Source organism: Pan troglodytes, chromosome 9 (assembly GCF_028858775.2).
Source record: "Pan troglodytes isolate AG18354 chromosome 9, NHGRI_mPanTro3-v2.0_pri, whole genome shotgun sequence".
In the NCBI taxonomy this organism is placed as follows: Eukaryota; Metazoa; Chordata; class Mammalia; order Primates; family Hominidae; genus Pan; species Pan troglodytes.
The window spans coordinates 44,174,666-44,192,506 of NC_072407.2; the positions used below are offsets into that span (position 1 = coordinate 44,174,666).

At 38.6% G+C, this 17,841-nt stretch overlaps 1 protein-coding gene across 22 annotated transcripts in view; it reads right to left on the reverse strand.

Annotated features, from left to right (window-relative positions):
- LRRC4C (leucine rich repeat containing 4C) overlaps nucleotides 1-17,841 on the reverse strand; it is a 1,339,817-nt gene that overhangs the window by 22,845 nt on the left and 1,299,131 nt on the right. For 9 of the 22 annotated variants that reach the window (XM_024347048.3, XM_063783979.1, XM_024347049.3 and 6 more), the window contains 2 exons: nucleotides 3,820-3,872; nucleotides 3,505-3,570 (listed from right to left, as the gene is read on the reverse strand). The exons of 4 other annotated variants lie outside the window; for them this stretch is intronic. The gene's annotated coding sequence lies outside the window, so the exon portion shown is untranslated. The remainder of the gene's footprint in view (nucleotides 1-3,504; nucleotides 3,571-3,819; nucleotides 3,873-17,841) is intronic. 9 more of the 22 variants (XM_024347051.3, XM_063783981.1, XM_063783980.1 and 6 more) reach the window with 3 other exon arrangements.

Below are 17,841 nucleotides of genomic sequence, written 5' to 3' on the forward strand. Positions count from 1 at the left end.
GTTTTGTTTTTGATTTTGCTTTTGCTGAGACTCAATATTCGAATAATAAGGCAAGTATAAGCATATAACAACAAAAAAAGTTAGAGCTATCATTTTTATCTCCAATATGAGCTCTTTGAAACAACAAAATTATCATTTAAAGAAGTTTATTTTGATTAAACCTGTACACCTATGTATGCACGTGGGCACGTGTGTGTGTGTGTGTGTGTGTATGTGAGAATAGGAACTATCACTTTTACCAGTAATCTTGTCCTATCAGACTCTTGTCCTAGCTGCACTCTCACACTTTCTCTTCCTAGTAACCTAGCAATGAATTCACCACGTGTCAATCAACATCTCTGATTGATACCTGGATTTTTATTTTTATTTTTTTCCTTTTTCTCTTCACCTCACCCCTTTTCTCCAGCCAGCAACACTAGGCATATTGCTGCACAAAGTCATTGCCTCATTTATCCCTGAAATTGAGAATTACATTTCCACATGTCCCTTCAGATCCAAGAAGAATGACCTGGAAACAGGATTGCAAGAGACTACCCACTACCCTCTCCTTGCCTCCTTTCCTTCTTCTTGACCAAAAGTGTCTTCCTCTCACATTCGTTAGAAAGAGGAGTTAATATCTGTTGGGTTTTTGCCTTAAAAGCTATGAATATAGGATCCAAATTAAGAACAATGGAATTGGAAATTTTAATTATAAAAAGGACCCTGGGGAATTAGGTAAAACCTCAGCTTCCTCATTCACTATATTAAAGATCTCTCCTTTTTCCTAACCTATAAAATGTGTGTGGTAGCATCTGTCTTTCCTTTCTCATTGTTATCAGGATAACTTGGGATAGTTTATGAATTGTAAGATCATTTTAAACTATAAGTATTAGATAGACTTTGGGGATCAATAATTTTTAAACTTTGAATTCATACAAAACCAAAACAAATCAGAAAAGTGAGGGGAGGAAAGGAGACCAAGAGACCAAAAAACATGGTATGCTTTCCATGACAGGCACAACTTACATACACAGTTTTATTTAATTCTCACAACAACCCCATGAAGAACATTAGGAGCCAGATGCTCTGTAAGTTTGTCACTTAACCCAAGTCACACAATTAGTACTGTCCAAATCCACTTCCTTTTAGCCACTGTACTGTGTAGACATATCTTCTTCTAGCTATGTAAATTTGGATAAGTGACATTTTTTCTTTTTTTTTTTTTAGAGATGGAGTCTTGCTCTGCCACTCAGGCTAGAGTGCGATGGTGCAATCATAGCTCACTGTAACCTTGAACTTCTGGGCTCAAGTAAACCTCCTACCTCAGCCTCCCTTCAGAGTAGCTGGACTATAGGTGCATGCTACCACACATGGCTGCTTTTAAAATTTTTTATAGAGATGGGGTCTTGCTATGTTGTCCAGGCTGAATGACATATTCTTTTGACAACTTGTTTTCCTCATTTCTAAAGGGATGAAGACTAACACTACTACTATGATGTACTAGCTGTAGTATCACATCTAATCCTAACCAAACCTCATGGCTTAGAAGTGCTCCTATCAATTTTGTCTTTGAGCAACCAAGACAAAGCATTTAAGTACCATGTTTAAGGCTTTACAGCCACTCTGTGGTGGGGCCTGAACTTGAACTGCCAGCTCCAGATTCATTTTCCTTCCACATGCTATCTGGCAGTGAATTTTGTAGGGTTAACTAGAAAACATAAGTAAAAGTAATAGCAAAATATATGTTGCACAGTAGGTACTCAATATATAGTATATTTTATCTTTCCTAAGGAAATTCTTACTTTCTCTTGGAATGTGATCAGCACAGTGTTTTTATTCTCTGGGAGGAAAATAAGGACTCAGGAGAAATATCATTCTGGATTGAATAAATAAAGAACAAGCCACAGCTGGATATGAATGTGGATTATGATACACAGAATATAAACTTTCAAGTGACAGCCAAGAGTTCCTTCTTACCAACATGTGCTATCTTAGTAAAATTCACTCCCAATTCTTTCATTTTTGAAGAAAAACATTTCCAGCTAATAACACAATTACACTTAAGTATTAGAGCCCATTTGAGTATTATTGCATTTGTTAAATCTAACTAAGTCCAAATTACTTCCTCATTGCTAACAAGAGAAAGAGAGGGAGGGAGAAGAGGAGGAGGCGAGAACTGAGGGGAAAAGAGTTTCGGAGGGTTAAAGGAAGAAAAGAAGACACATACACAGAGTGCTAGAGAGAAAAACAGTGAGCTATCAATGCTGCATATAGCCTCAAGTCCAATAAATGTCAGTTAAACTTGCTGCTCACAGTTTCTATGGAAACCCCTTAAGTTAGGAGTGGAACACAGACATTTTTTGGACTGCAATTCACAAGCTGTTTATTTAATTATGATGAAACATGAGACTGTTAGGGACAATACTATTATCATACTGATAGCATTTAGGATTCAACAAATAGGTATGGCAAAATAAAAAGTTGATTTCTTTTTTAAATCATTAACTTCATGTGCATTGCATGTGGATAAAATGCATCTTTTTTTGTTTGTTTGTTTTATGGGACTTCACACATTATTTCCTTCAGGCGAACCCCATATTAGTCAAATGACATTCATTATAAGGGACTTCTTCAGAGGCCTCATGCCAATTATACCCCCACATGCTCAGTGAACAAAACCAAGGTCACAGCATATTTTCAATTAAACCCAAGATAGCACCAAAGTGCAGCACAGCTGGAAAAACAAGCACATTATTGCCCCATAGATCATTTGTGAGCAATGAATAGGTCTCTGGTGCTTTTCTGTTTTATAGGCATTTGAATATAAAAGTAAAGAAAATGGCTTCAGATTAGCTTTTGCCTTCCAAAATAAACAACTACTTTTAGGGCATTACCCCTGGGGGTCCGAAGAAACATGATGTGAAGCCATCACTGTTCTGTCTCTGATGGTTGAAAATCACTTGCTTGGGTATTAATTTGGCTGCAGGAAACCATCTAATTGATGGGCTCATTTATACCTTTGTTCTTTCACTAGACAAACATGTAGTTTTCCACCTACTGTGTGTCAGGAACTGTACCAGGGACAAGGGAGAGAAGAAGGTTAAACCCCAGTTCCTGCCTTAATAATAAAGTTTTTGGAAGGAAGTGCATTAATTTTGTCAAATATTTATAAAGGGCCAACTACAGCTCATAGGTGCCAAGTAGGTAAGATTAGAATCCTGCCTTCAAGGAGATTACAATTTAATGATGATACAATAAATCATAGAGCAAAGAGTCAGTGTTCCTGCCTCCTGCTGCCTCCTCATCTTGTCTCTCTGCAGGTAGAACTACCTCTCATGGAAACAGTGCTACAGAAGGTAAATACGTTTATGTGTATGCGATGGTTTGCTGGTGGATGGTGGTGTAAAAAGTGAGCTTCAGAAATATTGCCATGGGAGAACCACATTTCCAGTTCTGTCCATGAGCCACCAATACTCTTATAAAATATTTAGCCCATAAAATATGACTGAATGAGGAGGCACTCACAAGATAAGTGAATCCCAAGGAAAGTCATCTCTCGAGTCAAGCAGGGAACATGAGGCTGTTTCTAAACTGGCAAAGAGAAACACAAGAAATTTGCAAATATGACTCAGTGGATATGTCTTTTCTACTATATTGCAGCTTATTTTTTGAAATTCAGTAGTGGTTTTCAGTAGCTGGACTTCCCACAAATTGCTCGTGCTAGCAAAACCAGTCGTTGCCGTTATCAGATTTGACAGTGTATAATGAGTCACTTCACATTAGCTGCAGTTGTAGTGTTCAGCATACTGTGGGAAAGATTTAGTATGAATCATCACCCACCTAGCTCTCCACTGGGGGTCTCTGTGCTGTAAATAGGCAGTGCGTTTGCCAATCTAAAAAAAAAAAAAAAAAAAAGAAAAGAAAAGAAAAGAAAAAAAAGCATCCATTAGAATAATTCAGGACAATTCTTGATCTGCCACCACCACAACCACCAACCACAGACACCACCGATGACATTTATTGAATTGCCACTGTATTTTAACACTATCCTGGGCAGAAAGCCAAAGCAACTCTCTTAACTTCTGGCCATTTTGAACAATGCATTTTTTAATGCCAATAAAAAATGCATTTGGACTTACAAGAAATGTAGTCTTATTAGATACATGACCTTAAGTAAGTCACATTTTCTCTGTGATCTAGTGTCCTGATCAGAACCACATCATAAGATTAAATCGGATAATGCATTATAATGATGGATAGGAAAGGGTTAAATAGAAAACTCAATTATGAAAGTCAAATGGGATGTTAAGAATCTGACATAGGCATCTGCTGCAAATACTATTTGGGATTGCCCACCACCAACACCACATCCCCAAACAAGAAAGATATAAAATCTTTCCTCTCTCTACACATCTCTCATCTCACCCCACTACTCCTGTGCCACTGACAGAATAAAAATCGTAATCTGAGACTGAGGGCCATGTACAGTACTTAAAGCAAAGAGATCCTAAGAGAGAGAGCTCACATTTCACAAAGTATAATGAAGTAAAAGAAACTTTCTGTAATTCCAACAAATACAGGTCTTCCAACCTTGGAAATATAGTTGGTACAGACTGTACAAAGAGGAGACCCAGAGGAACTGCAGATAGAAAGATCCCTCACAATTAGTAATCAAAATCAAGGGACTGACATGGATATTAAAATCACCAAGAAGCCTATCAAGAGTAAGTACGGAGAGAACAACAGGGAGGCAGATGTTAAAATCTTCAAGGGACAAGGAGGAGTGAAGCACAGGGCTATGGCTGACTCCAACAAGAAGTTGTTAGCAGGTGGTATAATCTGATGGTGTAAGCTTCACAGCTGGGCATTTTACTGTATTAGATGATTTTGTTTGGAACAGACAATGTAAATAAAAGTGCTTTTCAAATGTCATAGCAATATATCACTAATGAATGTTATTATTATGCAAGTAAAACTGAATATGATCAAAATGTATTTTAAAGATGATCTGTGGATTTTCTGTCCATAGGTTTAAATAAATGGATAACTCAGCCAGGCGGAGTGGCTCACACCTGTAATCCCAGCACTCTCGGAGGCCGAGGTGGGTGGATCACCTGATGTCAGGAGTTCAAGACCAGCCTGGCAAACATGGCGAAACCCTGTCTCCACTAAAAATACAAAAATTAGCCAGCATGGTGGTGCATGCCTGTAGTCCCAGCTACTTGGGAGGCTGAGGCAGGAGAATTGCTTGGACTTGGTAGGTAGAGGTGGCAGTGAGCCAAGATCATGCCACTGCACTCCAGTTGGGTGACACAGTGAGATTCTGTCTCAAAAAACAAAAACAAAACAAAAAAAACCCCTCGATTTTATAAAATGTTTTCCCAAATCTCATGGTTTCAAGAAGTATTGACTACCCTTCAGTAGGATATATGAAATATGAATCGGAATTTAATGTGCTTGGGATTTATAACTTTAGAGCAAGGCTGTAGGTAACAATTAGTGTGTGTAGAGAGGCAAAGAAAAGGTGGGAGGTGAAAACATGTTTATTGCTAAATCAAATAGCCAGTTCTCAATTTTCATATTAGGCAAAAATTATTAATGTTTGACATAATGATCACTCTGTCCTTTATGAAACACCTTTTGCACTTGGCTCCTACAAAACAACTCCCTTGCTTCTCCTCTTGCCTCAGTGATAACTCTACTCAACATCCATTGCTGGCTGTGTCTTGTCTCACAGGCCAATGAACCTTGGAGTACCCCAGGTCTCAAATCAGTGGACCTCTTATTTATCTATACTCACTCTCTAGGTGATCGTATAATGCTTTTAAACACCATCTATAAACTGAAGACCGCCAAACTTAAATCTCCAGCAGGCTTGCAGACTTGTATGTACTACTGCTTATTCAAGACCTCCACTTGGAGGCTTCAAAAATCAACCTGTCTACAGTCAAACTCTTCATTTTGATTTAACCCGACAAAGACTTTTTCTAATGGCAGTTGCATTCATTCATTCATACAACTATATATTTTAAGCTCTTACTGTGTGCCAAGCACCATTTCAGGAATGATTTTTCTAGTAGCTCAGGCCAAAATCTACCTTGAAACGTTTTTTTGGTCTCATACCCTCTGTTTTTGGATTGTATCACCTCTACACCTTATCACCTTTATATCCTATCACCCATGCATTGGAAATTCTGTGTATCAGTATTCTGTTTTTTTCTCCAAACACATCTATTGCTATGTCTTGGTCCAATTTCTATCTGGATAATTGGAGTATTCCATAGCCTGGTCCAATATCTGGTTTTCCTGCTTCTAATTTCTCCACATAGTGGAGGGATCCTATTTGAATTAAAGTCAGATCATGTTCCTTCTCAATGCTCAATGGCTTCTCACAACACTCAGAGTAATATTAAAGTCCTAATGGCCAGTCATAATTTTTTTTTCCTGCATCTCTCCCGCTCCTTTGATCTCATTTTCCTACAACAATCATTCATATTCACTCTGCTCTGACTACCACACAGGCTCCTTATTGTTTCTCCTGCACACCAAACATAGTGCTTTCTCAGGGGCCTTGCACATGCTGTTCCTCTGCCTGGAATGCCCTTCACCCAGACAGACCTATACCTACGCCTGCACTCCATGACAACAGTGCCACCTTTCATGCAAATACCTGTATACTTTGCTTCTTTACTTCCTTCAGGGCTCTGCTAAACCTGCTCAGAGAGGTCTTCCCTGGTTATGTTGCTTAAAACATAACCATCCTTGTTCTCATCATTCTCTGTCCCCTTATTCTGTTTTATTTCTCTTGATAAAACATCTCAAAACTAGAGATAACATGTACATATTTGTTTTCTGTCTCCTCCAACTAGAATATGAGTTCCCAGGATATGGAGTTTATATGATGTGTTTATTGATGAATCTCCAAAAGTAGCCCTATTTTATAGGTGAGGAAACTAAAGCTCAGAGTGATCAGTGCCTTCCTTGAGGGCTTTTCTGGAGAAAATGGAGATTACTAAGTAGGAAGGAGAGAATAAACATGGGAGTGGTAACGATAGCTAGATCAGAGCTGTAAAAGGTACAGCGGTTAAATTCATAAATTCTATCATCAGAGATAGTCATTTTGTGGCTTGTGGGAAGTTATATAATTTTTTTAGGTTTCAATTTCCTCATCTGTAAAATTAAGGTGATAAAATAGAGTCAACTTCAAAAGGTTGTCCTAAACTTGAAATGAGATGATACCCATAAATCAACAAGCCTGGCATGTCATACATTCTCTAATAATGGAAATGATAATTATCTGAGAGTTAATTTCTTTGAATTATATGTATTTTTCTGAATTCTCCTTCATTAAAAAAATGCTGAACATAATTATCCCTCTGCTACCAGCATACCCTTCATTCATTGTTTATTGAGCACTGTTTGAAACACTTACAAATGGCTAAACAACTCATCTACTTTTCTAAAATGATTATTTAAGGCCAAATGTGGTACTCGTCCCCAGATGTATTATTAAGCCTGGACTTGGGAAAATACAAATCAAGGTGATAATCCTCCTTGATCTTTTACATAGCACTTTGTTGAAAGGTCTTGTTGAAAACAAGACTGGCAATAAGAAAGATGATGATGAAGATTGTATCTTTTGTTAATACTATAAATTATAATTTGAAAAATTGTTTCATGTGTATTACCCTATCTGACCCTCAACAAATATAGGAGGAAAGCAAATGAGATTATAATTTTTCATTTTGCAGTTAAGAAAGTTAAAGTATAAGAAAGTTAAATAATGTGATTAAGGTTTAATAAAAGCCCTAATATGTGATGAGTTAATATAAGAAATCAAATATTTGAAGCCTTAGGCTAGTGATCTCCCTATTACATGGTCTTCTAACACAAGGTAAACAGGAGGTATTTTCTGCAAGGAATCCTTCCAGGTTGTTTAAATTTATAGAGACTCACTCTTCTGTGTTCCTTTAACACATTGCACTTCTATGTCCAATGTGAGAAGAAGGGAAAGAACATTTTTTGGGCAACTATCAACCAGTGTGCTAGTTTTCCAACTCGTACTTGCTTGCTTATGTGTCTTTCTGCCTCATTAGACTGCATGCCCCCTGGGACAGCCAACATATTCCATTCCATGGGCATGCATACACCCCAGTAACTGCTGTGTAATATGTGTTCAATAAATGTTTCTTGAATAAGATAATGAAATAGCTTATTTGGTGAAATAAACTTATATATAGAAAAAAGCAACTAAAGCATATCCCAAAATTTAAACTATATAATCAATTAGCATGATTACAGAGAATCTCATCAAATTGTCACCTCCTAGGTCAAAAACTGGTGACTATCAACAGTTTTATATGGTTCAAAACAATAGTTTCCAAAGAGAAATAGTGATTTTAGAAATGCCCAGTTGGCCAATCAAATTTCTAGGATCTATGGAAATCCTTTTCAGCTTACGTCTGTTACATAAACTTTTATGTCTCAACCAATGGGAAAAAAGCCAATACGTTTATTTCAAAGAAAAGTCTTTTAACCTCAAACATTCAATTTGTGAAAGGGTAATTAAAATTAAAACCAGAATAGTTCATTCAGTTACTGAGTTATAAAGGGGCCTTATCTATTGATTACCTATACCAGGATCTACAAGCTAGAGCAGAGAAGTCATCCATTTGCCTTACCATAGCTTAAAATCCAGTCATGCTGCCATTTGTACATTACAGAAAGATAAAGTGTCCATACTGTTTTCTCTAATATAGCAGTTTAAATATTACCACTTCTCAACAGTTCTCACTTACTCCTTTCTCACTTAACTTGCTCACAGAAAAAATTAACCACTTTATTATTTTTTTCTATAGTGTTCGCTTCATTATAATATTTATCAGTATAAGGACCAGGACAATATTCTTTTAATCAGTGCGTTGTCACTGCAAAGCTCTATGCTGGGCATATACCAGGAAATGAATTGTTTAAATTAAATGCATATCTGTAGACATAGATGAAATTATAAATGCTACCAAATCATCCTCTGGCTGCTAGAAGTACCCTAGTTTAATAGGAGAGAGCAAGGTATATGGGGTAGAAGATGGTATATATAAAATGTCCTTGATTTTTAAGTAACAGCACCTGATTGACCTCTTGCTCTAACTGATCTGACTCTCCAGTCTGAAAGGACACATGATAGCTGTGCTCTCCTTAAATGTGGCATTTATCTTCATGAGTGTAGTGATGAAGGATGGATCAGGACTGGAACAGTCATCAGTGACTTATCCCATCTTTTTTCACAAGTGAAGATAAATGACACAAAATATCAGCCACTGTGCATTATATATATTTATTCCACATTTATGCCCACAGACACAAACACACTATAGACCTTTTCCTCAACCTGATTGTTTGTCATTTTCAAAATATACACCTAACAATAACAATAGCAAACCTAGGGGAAAGTCAGAGAGAGTGAAAAATGCTGAAATACCTTCTATGAGACAAGTTATACCCTCTGAGGGGATGCCTCAACAGACCCTATCTATAGGAACTCTAAAATGGCTATAAGCCTTAAAATACAATTTCCACATGTCTCTGACTGTTGTCATTAAGCTAACTTATAAAATAGTCACAAAGAGCCCCCAAGGATGCTGCATAAGGACACTCTCCAACCTGTAGAAAATCACGAAGATGGTGGTCCTGACGGAATGGCTTCTAAGACCTTCCAGTCATCTACAAATAGTCCTCCTGGTTTACATTATTCTAAAACAATATTCCTTATCCTCAGATGATATGTTTTTCTTAATTTCTGAATTGGACTAGGACATCCTCATTAAGCTTCTTAAACTGACAATAAGGTAGACAAGGCACAAAAAGTTGAATAATGACACCATGAGGGATGGACTTCCTGCTCAACACTGGTATCTAGATACTGTGGGAACTCTGTGTCAGCTTGACATTGGGTATAGCGCTTTCTAGGTTGCATTGGTATAGCACCATTGAGAGCACGCAGGATCAAATTAAGTCATTGCTTTCAAACTTAAACTTTACTCAAAGTGGGCCCTTTTGGGAAGGACCTAGTCTCCTAGATTTAATCCACTAGAAAATGGTTATGTCTAGATTATCAGAAAGCCAAGTGTTCTCTTTACCAAAGCAGTTGGGAATTATAGCTGCTGCCTCATGTTGCAAGTGCCTGACTTTTTCCCAACTTCATTAGCCCTTCTCTCAATTTAATAGGGGGCACTGACCGCCACTTGCAGGTAGAACAAATCCTGGCCATCTTGTTAGGCCTAACTCTCACACAGCCTCATGACATCATTACTAATCTTAGGCTTCAAAAGTTCTACTCCGTACCCTATACGACTTTGGGAAATTTTTCCAGTTTGGTCCCAAGACCACACCTCCATATTTATTTCAGATCTCTTATAGGATCCCTGTCCTGTTGCATAAATCTAGTTCTTTTTATTATAACTATCCAATCTCCCAGAGCCTCAAAAACTAAGAACCTGGCTTGCTGCTCAAATTTCTAGATTCCAACCTTATCACCCTAACTTCCTCCAGCACTGATAGCCTTTCTTCTGCATTTTTTTCTCATTCAACATTAATTAATATCTTAAGAGCAGAGACTGTTCTAGACACTGGGGATTCTGCAATGAATCAGACAGTGAAGACCTCTCACTTCATGGGGCTTACTTTTTGTAGGTTAGACAGATAATAAATAATTTTTAAAAAAAGATGAGGTAGACATAATTGTCGAGATGAAAAGAAAATAATTAAAAAACAGAATAATTGAGAGGAAACTTTATTTTTTCTTTTTCTTTTTATGTAACTTTTGTTTTAAGTTCAGGGGTACATGTGCAAGTTTGTAATATAGGTAAACTTGTGTCACGGGGGTTGTTGTACAGATTATTTCATCACCCAGGTATTTAGCCTAGTATTCATTAGTTATTTTTCTTGATCCTCTCCCACCTCCCACCCTCACCCTGATAGGCCCCAGTGTGTGTTGTTCCCCTCTATGTGTCCATGTGTTCTCATCATTTAGCTCCCACTTATAAGTAAGAACATGCAATATTTGGTTTTCTGTTCCTGTGCTACTTTGCTAAGAATAATGGCCTCCAGCTTCATCCATGTCCATGCGAAGGACATGATCTCATTCATTCTTATGGCTGCATAGTATTCTATGGTATATATGTACCACATTTTCTTTATCCAATCTACTATTGATAGGCATTTAGGTTGATTCCATGTCTTTGCTATTGTGAACAGTGCTGCAATGAACATATAAGTGCATGTGTCTTTGTGGTAGAATGATTTATATTCCTTTGCGTATATATCCAGTAATGGGAGTGCTGGATCAAATGGTGTTTCTGACTTTAGGTCTCTGAAGAATTGCCGCACTGTTTTCCACAATGGTTGAGCTAATTTACACTCCCACCAACAATGCATAAGCATTCCTTATTCTCCACAACCTCACTGGCATCTGTCATTTTTTGACTTTTTATAATAGCCATTCTGACTGGTGTGAGATGATAGCTCACTGTGGTTTTGTTTTTCATTTCTCTAATGATCAGTGATGTTGAGCTTTTTGTCATATGCTTGTGGCCACATGTATGTCTTTTTTAAAAAAGTGTCTGTTCATGTCCTTTGCCCACTTTTCATGGAGTTATTTGTTATTTTCTTGTAAATTAGTTTAAGTTCCTTATAGATGCTGGATATTAAACCTTTGTCAGATGCATAGTTTGTAAATATTTTCTTCCATTCTGTGGGTTGTCTGTTTATTCTGTTGGTAGTTTCTTTTGCTGTTCAGAAGATCCTTAGTTTAATTAGATCCTATTTGTCAATCTTTGCTTTGTTGCAACTGCTTTTGGTGTCTTCATCATTAAATCCTTGCCTGTTCCTATGGCCAGAATGGTACTGCTTAGATTGTCTTCCAGAGTTTTTATGGTTTTGTGTTTTACATTTAAGTCTTTAATCCATCTTGAGTTAATTTTTGTATATGGTGTAAGGAAGGGGTCCAGTTTGAATCTTTTGCAAATGGCTAGCCAGTTACCCCAGCACTATTTATTGAATATGGAGTCCTTTCCACATTGCTTGTTTTTGTCAGCTTTGTCAAAGATCAGATAGTTGTAGGAGTGCAGCATTACTTCTGGCCTCTCTATTCTGTTCCATTAATACGTCTGTTTTTGTACCAGTACCATGCTGTTTTGATTACTGAAGCCCTGTACTATAGTTTGAAGTTGGGTAGTGTGATGTATCCAGCTTTGTTCTTTAAATGCCTTGGCTACTTGGGCTTTTTGTGGGTGTTAAGGGAACAGGGGTTCCATATGAATTTTAAAATAATCTTTTCTAGTTCTGTGAAGAATGTCATTGGCTGTTTAATAGGAATATCAGTTAATCTATAAATTGCCTTGGGCAGTATAGCCATTTTAACAACAATGATTCTTCCTGTTCATGAGCATGGGATGTTTTCCCATTTGTTTATGTCATCTCTGATTTCCTTGAGCAGTGTTTTGTAGTTCTCATTGTTGAGATCTTTCACCTCCCTGGTTAGCTGTATTCCTGGTATTTTATTCTTTTTGTGGTAATTGTGAATGGGATTATGTTCCTGATTTGGCTCTTGGCTTGACTGTTGTTGGTGTATAGGAATGCTAGTGATTTTTATATATTAATTTTGTATACTGAGACTTTGCTGAAGTTATTTATTAACTTAAGGAGCTTTGGGGCTAAGACTATGGGGCTTTCCAGATACAGGATCATGTTGTCTGCAAGCAGGGATAGTTTGAGAGAAAACATTAAATTGATGGTCTGGTAAGGCCCCTCTGAAAAAGAGATGTGTAAATTCAAGAAGGATAAGAAAGAACTTAGATATAAAAACATCTGGGAGAAAAATATTCCAGGAAGAGAGAATAGCTAACATAAAGTCTTCAATTTTTAAGGAGAATGTTGTACTTACAGAATAATATGGGGAAGAAATAGGCCAGTCTAGTAGACATAACAGGGGCAGGCAAAAGAGTCAGAGATGTGGGTGGTGAAAGTATTAGTTTCCTGTGGTTGCCACACCAAATTACCACAAACTTGATGATATAAAACAACAGAAATGTATCCTTCTGCAGTTCTGGAAGCTGGAAGTCTGAAACTGAGATGCTGCCAGGGCTGTACTCCTTTCAAAAGCCCTAGGGGAGAATTCTTCCTTGCCTTTTCCAACTTTGGTGGCTCTAAGTCTTCCTTGGCTTGTGGCTACATGACGCCATTCTCTTCCTTTACCCCCATATGGCCCTTCTCTTCTCCCTGTGTCTCTCCTCTATGTGTCTCTATGAGGACATTTGTCATTGTATTTGGGGTCCACCTGGATAATCCAGTATGATCTAATCTCAAGATCCTCAAATTAATTATGTACACAAAGACTGTTTTTTCCAAATAAGGTCACATCTGGCTTCTGGGGGTTAGTATGTAGATTTTTTGTGTAAAGCCATTCAACATACTTCAGAGAGCTAGGCCTTGCAGGCCAGGTAAAGCAATTTCTTTGTATTCTATATGCAATGAAAAACTCATAGAGAATTTTACATTAGAAAATGATATAGTTTGATTTACACTTGTTTCTTTAAAAGAGACACGGTCTTGCTCTGTTGTCCATGCTACATTGCAGTAGCATGATCATAGCTTACTACAGCCTCAATCTCCTGGGCTCAGCCTTCTGAGTAGTTGGGATAACAGGCACACACCACCATGCCTGGCTAATTTTTTTAATTTTTAATTTTCGTAGATACCTGGTCTCACCATCTTGTCCAGGCTGTTCTCAAACCCCTGAGGCTCAAGAAATCCTCTTGCCTCAGCCTCCCAGTGTGCTAGTTCAGGCATGAGCCACCATGCCCAGCCTGATTTAGACTTTCAATCTACCATTCTGACCATGTATGAGAACTAATTGAAGGGAGCAGTAGATCAGTGATACATGAGAGAGATGGTTTGATCTTTGGTAGCAGTAGAAATAGAAGTAGAAGATTAAGAATTTGTTATGGAGGTAGAGTTAAGATTTGCTTAGGGATTACATATGGGGGTGGTGGTGAGAGAAATAAAAAAAAATGCCATCTGCCAACTACCAGTGCAACTACCTAAATGTCATCTGCTCCTGAACTCCCCACTGCCATGCTCCATATGCCTGCAAGAGTATTTGTGTCAAGGGATCACCTCCACCTCCCTAGCTATTCTTAGACCTTTGAAAATATTATCTTCTCTGTTAGTCTGGTTCTCTTTCTAGTTTTTGTGGCATTCTGTGCCTTCTCTAACTTTTCCCCAAGAGTTTGCCCTGTCCAGTGACGAATTTTGCTTTAAAACAAGGCTATTCTAATTCCCACTCCAATGCAGTTTCCTGAGGCATCCAAACCACAACCAGACAACAGACTCTGAAATGTCAGGGATTTTTCCATTTTCTTTAGATTAAGGTGATTGAAAACTCTTTGAAAACACAACTAACAAAGATTCAGAGCCCAATTATACAGCAATTCTTATCTCAGTGGCATGCATACACCCAATACGTAAGCCTCTATGGAACTAGAGTTTCTAGACTGTTTTTCTAGGTCAGATACCTCTTCCGGATACACAAAAAAATTTGTATCATCAAAATAATATCAATTCTCATAGTTATATCTTTTCAAGAAATTATAATTTCAAGTCAAGTATAATGTTTCTCCCTTGCTAGTATGAAATTCTGATTAAGAACTCAGCCTTAAATTGTTCTGAAGTAGTTCGCGGACAGTAGAGACAAAAAATGGAAATATGCTACAGTTGTGCTAAAGTTTATAAAGTGAAGCCCCCTTGATGAAGGCCAAATTTTCATGTTGTGTAAACCATTAGAATAAAATATAGCTGGAAGCCTATACTTTTGGATTCTGGGGAAGAAACAAGGCAACATGAGATCTCTGTCATTATTCTGTGACAATAGGCTATTCCTCTGTGAGTTGTTCCCAGAAGATACTCCAGAAAGTCTACAACTATTTAATTCTGGTAAGTGCCTGCCAAGCTTATTTTTAAGTAAACTAAATTTTTCGGAATAATTTCAGCTTCAAAATTTACATTTATCGTGATGGAAGGGATCATGGTGGATGCAAGACTAGATTGCAGCTCAGACAGAGCAGCATCCAGAGGCTTGCACTGTGAATTTTAGCTCCAGATGGCCTGCAAGAACAAACCAGCAATCCCAAGAGGAACCACAGACCCTCTGAAGGAAATGGACTGCTCCTGCAGGACTCGAGAGACACCCCAAATACTGTGAGTGCCCCATCTGTGGAAGTAGGAAGGGGAGACCCTCCTCTCCAAACGCACACCCCCGCTGGAGAAGCTGAAGGTCTGTTTGCGGGAGAAGTTTCTAACTTTACCTGGAGCTCAGTCAAGTTAGAGAGCCAAGTAAAATATAGGGGCAGAAGAAATAGCAGAAAGGCCTTGGGAGTTCGCTGGGTCCCCAAGCAGCCCATTCCTGCCTGGCACCACGGGGATCCATTGGGAGGGTGGCAGGGGGTAAAACTCCACAGGGAGAAGGAATTCCCTAGATGAACTTTGTTACTATTTGAAGGGGGCGAGAAGCCTCTTGGCCAGAACTCAAGGGAGGGCACAAATTCGGCATGCAGACTTCACAGGCAGGGGAAGAACTAAAGCCATTTTCTTTTGCACCTGGGAGGCAGATAGCCTCCAGCAAGTTTTCAAGTCCCTCTCGCCCTCTGCCTGGAAACAGACTCCGGGCTGTTGTGGGGCACAGTGGGAGTGAGACCGGCCCTTCAGTTTGTGTGGGAGCTGGGTGAGGCCTGTGATTGCCAGCTTTCCCCCACTTAGCTGACAACCTGCATGACTCAGCAGAGGCAGCCATAATCCTCCTAGGTACACAACTCCAGTGACCTGGGAATCTCACCCCCATCCCCCACAGCAGCCACAGCAAGACATGCCCAAGGAGAGTCTGAGCTCAGACACGCCTGGTCCCACCTCTACCTGATGGTCCTTCCCTATCCACCCTCATAGCAGATGACAAAGGGCATATTATATTGGGAGTTGCAGGGCCCTGTCCACTACCTGTCCCTCTCCACACTACCACAGCTGCTGCTTTCTGGAAAGCACCACCTCCTGGCAGGAGGCCAATGAGCACAAAAATAGAGCATTAAACCACCAAAGCTAAGGACCCTCACAGAGTCCATTGAACCCTCTGCTACCTCCAACAGAACAGGTGCTGATATTCACGACTGAGAGACCCATAGACAGTTCACATCACAGGACTTTGTGCAGACAAGCCCCAGTACCAGCCTGGAGCCGAGCAGACTTGCTGGGTGGCTAGACCCAGAAGAGAGACAACAATCACTGCAGTTTGGCTCATAGGAAGCCATGTCCATAGGAAAAGTGGGGAGTACTATATCAAGGGAACACCCCATGGGACAAAAGAATCTGAACAACAGCCTTCAGCCTTAGACCTTCCCTTTGACAGAGCCTATCCAAATGAGAAGGAGCCAGAAAACCAACCCTGGTAATATGACAAAACAAGGCTCTTCAACACCCCCTGAAAATCACACTAGTTCACCAGCAATGGATCCAAACCAGTAAAAATCCCTGATTTACCTGAAAAGGAATTCAGGAGGTTAGTTATTAAGCTAATCAGCGAGGGACCAGAGAAAGGTGAAGCCCAATGCAAGGAAATACAAAAAATGATATTAAGAAGTGAAGGGAGAAATATTCAATGAAATAGATAGCTTAAAAAAAACAATAAAAAATTCAGGAATCTTTGGACACACTTTTAGAAATGAAAAATGCTCTGGAAAGTCTCAGCAATAGAATTGAACAAGAAGAAAGAAATTCAGAGCTTGAAGACAATGTCTTCGAATTAACCCAATCCAACAAAGATAAAGAAAAAAGAATAAGAAAATATGAATAAAGCTTCCAAGAAGACTGGGAGTATGTTAAATGAAAAAAACCTAAGAATAATCAGTGTTCCTGAGGAAGAAGAGAATTCTAAAAGCTCAGAAAACATATTTGGGGAAAACTTCCCTGGCCTAGCTAGAGAACTAGACATCCAAATACAAGAAGCACAAAGAACACTTGGGAAATTCATTACAAAAAGATGTTTGCCTAGGCACACTGTCATCAGATTACCCAAAGTTGAGATGAAGGAAAGAATCTTAAGAGCTGTGACACAGAGGCACCAGGTAACCTATAAAGGAAAATCTATCAGATGAACAGCAGATTTCTCAGCATAAACCCTGCAAGCTAGAAGGGATTGGGGCCCTATCTTCACCCTTCTCAAACAAAACAATTATCAGCCAAGAATTTTGTATCCAGCAAAACTAAGCATCACATATGAAGGAAAGATACAGTTGTTTTCAGACAAACAAATGCTGAATGAATTCGCCATTACCATTTGCCTATAAAACAAAAATACAAGCTAAAAAACAAAAACAACAACAACAACAACAACAACAAAAAAACAAAGTACACAGGCAACAAAGAACACAATTAATGCAACAGTACCTCACATTTCAATACTAACATTAAATGTAAATGGCCTAAATGCTCCACTTAAAAGATACAGAACTGCAGAATGGATAAGAACTCACCAACCAACTATCTGCTACCTTCAGGAGACTCACCTAACACATAAAGACTCAAATAAACTTAAACTAAAGGGGTAGAAAAAGCAAATGAACACCAAAAGTGAGCCAGGATAGTTATTCCTATAGCAGACAAAACAAACTTTAAAGCAACAGTGGTTAAAAGAGGCAAAGAGGGACATTATGTAATGGTAAAAGGCCTTGTCCCACAGGAAAATATCACAATCCTAAACATATATGCACCTAACACTGGAACTCCCAAATTTATACAACAATTATGAATAAACCTAAGAAA